Consider the following 5,841-nt stretch of genomic DNA (forward strand, 5'->3'; position numbering starts at 1 on the left):
AAATTAGGGTTTCTGAATCCAAGGATCATCGTTCCAGATTCCAACCTTAATAATTTTACGACGACCTCACGGTCATTAATTTTATTAATTATGCTCGGTTCAACGACCAGTATTCTAATTAATATTTTTTGTACGCTGCCAATAATCCGTCAGATGAGCAACACATGCTCAGACGATCAAATATTCAACAATGCATCACATGAGCAGCACTTTCTCAGATGAGGAATATTTTCTCAAACCAAGGAATAATGGTTCAACAATCAATATTCAACGATCCATCGAATGAGCAATACTTGCTCACTTCATCGTAAGAACTATACCTCTATCTCATGACATGTTCAATTCATGAGTTTCGGAACATCATGTTCAACTCAGCAACTACATGGACTCATCGTCCCATCAAACCACGAAGTCATCAATTAACTAACATACCACGAGACGTCAATCGTGTCACTTGGGGGGATATCACTTAGGGTTTTGGTCTGGCGGTCTACAAAACGTGTGTTCAAACACACGATGAAATGTGAGCAAGTCGTGCAATCAGTTGAAGGAATCCACGAGGTAGTGGGTGGAAAATCGACCAAGTCTCCACACGTTGAGCAACTGGTTTCAAACATGATCTTCACTTCCCCACTCCTTGATTCCATCAACTGTCACACTTCATGGAATCATGGTGTCTAAAATTCCAGCAATATAAATAAATCTCAGAATCATGATTGAATGAGTATCAACAGTATCATCAATCTCACGTCTCATCGACAACACGAGATGATCAACTCATCAATTGAGAAACTACTCTCACTTGAGGAATTTCAATTACTCAGAGCTTATCGTATTCAGAATTCACACACCCACAATCTTTGATTACCATTGATTCCACACATTTCTCAGCTTCCCTCCTACAGATCAACCCATCCTCTCTTGGGACCGAGTTTACTCTCGAACGGTCATTGTCTTGATTTAGGCCAGAGTACTACAGATTCATCTCTCGAATCTAAAGCACCCCTTTGCAGCGGTGCATCTGTGTGAGGTTTAACATTTCGCTCGGTTCGAGGAGTCTCCTCCGTACGGTCGTCTCCTCAATTCCTTAAAAACCAGCAAATCGTTTTTCCCCATCTACAGTTTTTCACAATGCTAGATGTCTCCTTTATATAGTCTTCAAATAAGGGTTTTGCCTTAGTTACAAAGCAATCCATATTCACCGTTAGATGAAAACCTGATGAAAACCGTTATATCGAAAACTTAGTTTGTCACACACACTTGGGTAGACGTTTACTGGGTTTGTGAAAACCATTCCCAAACGTGTACGTGTATGTTGGTTCAACATAGTAACCCAAAAGGTTAACCATATGAGCATTTCATAATAACCTTGTTCTTCATCACCATAACTAGTTCAATTGACTCAAATGAACTAGTTAAATAGTTACACAAGACACAATTGAAACAAAGATGATTCGATTCGATTGAATCGACTCATGAACTTTATAGCCACGGTTTGCGTAAAGCATTCCTTAGTAATTTAAGTTTCATGTTCAGAGCACATCTTTAGATCATAACCTCTTAAGCTCACAAACAAGTTCGCGGATTTAAGGCAACCGGCAGAGTTTTCCAAACTCATCAGAAAATCTCGGCAAAGAGACTTCCACCAGTTCGCGGACTAGGTTCGCGGACTGAGTTCGCGGACGTACAAGCAAACGAGTTTTTGGAAAATCCTAGCAGAAATTCTCGGTACAAGAACTTCCGTCAGTTCGCGGACTGGGTTCACGGACTTGGCAAAGCCAATTCCTCCGGTTTCTCTCAGTCAACAAAGTTCGAAAACTTCGGATTAAGGAATACATGGTTATATAATCTAAACTCTCATTCCAATCATGGAGGCATTGTCAGAGGACGTTCTATAGCCGTTATTCACAGACCGTTTCGCGTCAGAGCAATTCTCAAAGTAACTGAAACTTTTCATGACTTTCGTCACTAGGTGAAGATAAACTTGATCAAAGCGAAACGCTTTACCAACACATGATTTCGAGATATAGATAGGCGAGATATACTCGGCTCGAAATATCAAATGTGTATGATCTAGTCTATATAGCATACGACTTTTGTCTCATAAGAAGTAGGAGATAGAAAAGATAGACTTTTGAGTGATAGATAAGTTTAAGTCTCCACATACCTTTTTGTTGATGAAGTTTCACGGTTCCTTGAGTAGATCTTCGTCGTTGTATGATGAATCGCCATGAAGTCCTTGAGCTCAACTATACTTTTCTATCCTAGTCCGAGACTTAGCTATGTAGGCTAGAAATCAAGACTTATAGTTTTGATCACTAACATTGACAAACATGCTTGAGATAGCAACGCATGCGAGGTCGACCGAGCTATGCTCTAACAATAACATCCTCTAAGAATGTTTTAATGATTGGAATGAGAGTTTAGATTACATAACCAATGGTGGACATAAGCATTGTTGTGGAAACACATTTATGTATAAGTCATATTCCTTGAACCAAAGTTTTCGAACTTTGTTGATCAAGAGAAACCGGAAGAATGGCTTGTTTCCAAGTCCGCGAATGATAGACACATTTTTGTGTCTAATTTGTCCTCAATGTCTGTATTGTTGGAACTCTATTTTTGTAATAATATTGTGTTTTTATGTATTTTTAGGAAATAAACATTTTTGGAAAATTCGGCTCGAAAAGTTGATTTTGGCACCCGGAGGACAAGTGTTATTCGGACTCTCGCTTTTGGATAAGGGGTAACCTAATTACTAAGGGGCACCCCCAAGGCAGCTGCTATTCGCACCCCTACTCTGGATAGGGGGATACCAGTTTCTTCCCCATTTGAAACGATTTTGGCGGGAAATTTCTAAACAGTTCTGGCAGAATTTCGATCGTCAAAATGAAGGGGTTATGGGTCGATTCAATGGCTGAAATTTGGTATAGAGATGTGATATAGGTTAAGGAACATAGTATGGGTGACATGATCGATCAAATTTGGCTGGAATTTTCGGTATGATTCACACACCCAAAACAGAGCACGTGTACTGTAACACGAGCAAAATTGAAGTTCTTGTGTGCATGGGGGAGTTCTGCTGGCGTTGGAAGAGTGTTGAGGCGTGAATAAGTCGAATGGGAGCGTGCAAGAAGCAAGTTGACGTGAGAAAATTCTTTAAATGGCAATTATTCTCTATTTTTGGCAGCAAGGAATAATCGAATTAAAGAGAGTATATACGTAATCAATGGTCGGATTTTTGGCCTCAATTCACTATAAATACACGTACAATTGAAGCTAGAAAGTTTGGAGAGTCTGGGGGAAAGTTTAGGAGTCGAGAGAATCAAAAGAAAATCACGCAGAGAAGAGAAGAGTTCTGCTGGTGTAGTTGAAGACGAAGAACAAAATACGCTCCAGGAAAGTCATTGAAAGGTGTCGCTTAACTGCGACAATTTCCAATTCCTTTCCCGCGACTTAGAAACAGTGCTTACAGCACTTCATTTGTATCGTTCTTCCCTGATGCTTCCTGTGTGTTGCAAAGTACGGTCGAATATTGATTTTTTTGACATTTCTCTTCATTGTAATAAACATGATGCAGGTCCGTTCTTCGTGTTCTTCATGTTCATCAGCAGCAGCAGCAGCAGCAGAAACCGAGTTTGGGAAAAACTCGAATTTCTTCTTCTCTGGCTCTCCTCAGCCCCCCAGACTCTCGACAACCTTTCTCTGACCTCCAAGGACTCTATTTAAACCCGAAGCATGCATCGAATCTCCTCCATAACTCCACAAATCCTCGGCAGTGAAAGAAAATATTTTCTGATATTTTATTTCCTGTTTTAGCTTTTCACGCGTTTTTTCTGGTCCAGCACGCTCCAATTCGACTTATTCACGCCTCAACACTCTTCCAACGCCAGCAGAACTCCCCCATGCACACAAGAACTTCAGTTTTGCTCGTGTTACAGTACACGTTCTTTGTTTTGGGTGTGTGAATCATACCGAAAATTCCAGCCAAATTTGATCGATCATGTCACCCATACTATGTTCCTTAACCTATATCACATCTCTATACCAAATTTCAGCCATTGAATCGACCCATAACCCCTTCATTTTGACGATCGAAATTCTGCCAGAACTGTTTAGAAATTTCCCGCCAAAATCGTTTCAAATGGGGAAGAAACTGGTATCCCCCTATCCAGAGTAGGGGTGCGAATAGCAGCTGCCTTGGGGGTGACCTGGGGGTGCCCCTTAGTAATTAGGTTACCCCTTATCCAAAAGCGAGAGTCCGAATAACACTTGTCCTCCGGATGCCAAAATCAACTTTTCGAGCCGAATTTTCCAAAAATGTTTATTTCCTAAAAATACATAAAAACACAATTTTGGTACAAAAATAGAGTTCCAACAATACGGACATTGAGGACAAATTAGACACAAAAATGTGTCTATCAAATACCCCCAAACTTATTATTTGCTAGTCCTCGAGCAAAACTAATAAAAAAAAAAACGAGTTAATCTCGGGAGGGTTTACCAGAGGTGTGCCCACAAAACCATTACTCCAGACCCTAGCTTATCTATGCAGAACCTTGAAAGGCACTAAAGAATCTCCTTGGTTGGCTTACAATCACTGACTACAGGAGGAAGTACCCTGATGCGAAATTCCAATTGTTGTACACGAGTTTGCACTCAAGCATACTAAAATTCATATAAAGTGACAGAGCCCTACTAAGATAGTTGCACTATGGACATCATATTCGAAGTCAAACTAATCATATGGATAGAAAAAGGAGATGGAAATATAAAAATGTAGATGGTTTTGATGTTAACCAAATGATCGATGTTTCACATATCTGTCTGAAGGCCACTGCCAGAATGAACCTATCCTAATGGACTGAGATACCGGTCTGACTAATATCAATTCAACTGGCATATACAAGGGAACCAGTGGTCAATAACTTAAATCTAGATCAACAAACTGGCAAATACAAGGGAACCAGCAGTTGACTACACATCACAATAACCATTTTTTTTTAACTTAACGACATGAATAGATCTTTTTGATCCAAGCGCATGCTTCTTGTCAGCAGATTACACGATAGTTCCCACGGGTCCTGCATTCCACGCTTGCTTAGGCGACGGAAACAGGGAGAACACACGCATATTGCTATCCAAGTGTTAATACTTATTCCGATTGGTCTAACTGGTCCGGTCTTTTCTTTTTTTTTTAGTAACTCAGTCACTCTAATTCATCCTAACAGTAGTAACAACTTGAATCGTGTGCCCCACCTAATCACTTAGAGAAACATAGTTTAAATAAAATAAAATGAAAAAAAGAAATGAAAAGGACTCAACGAGATATGGTGCAACTATCATGTTATTTCTAATACATGAGATCTGTGCTTTTATGAATAGACTCTATAGGTGTTTCCATCTAATCAGATTGGTTCCTCAACTCCTACAACCAAGATGTTCCCATCCACTTAGATTGGTTAGTGCAAACCTTAATAGGCATAAATTTCTAGGCTCTGGAGTTTACTAATTACAACTAAAAATTTTCTCCCATACCCCCAAACTTAAATCTAACATTGTCCTCAATGTTCTAAAGATGAAACTAAAAGCATGAATAAGGAGAAACTGTTACCATTTGAAGCGAAAGAGTTAAGGAAAGATATTACCGTGTTGCATGAGCATGGGATACCTCCCAAGAAGTGCTAAGTTTAAAGTCTTCAGCCAGACTTAGGAAAGGATTAGTCAACTCTAACCATAAATTAACAGTCGAAATAACAGTGGGTCTTCAAAACTAAATAGATTTGACCAAAGGAAACTGCAATGAACCAAGAAAGTGGACAAGAATAGCATGCCCTTACC

This window comes from Papaver somniferum, chromosome 7, assembly GCF_003573695.1.
Source record: "Papaver somniferum cultivar HN1 chromosome 7, ASM357369v1, whole genome shotgun sequence".
Lineage (NCBI taxonomy): Eukaryota > Viridiplantae > Streptophyta > Magnoliopsida > Ranunculales > Papaveraceae > Papaver > Papaver somniferum.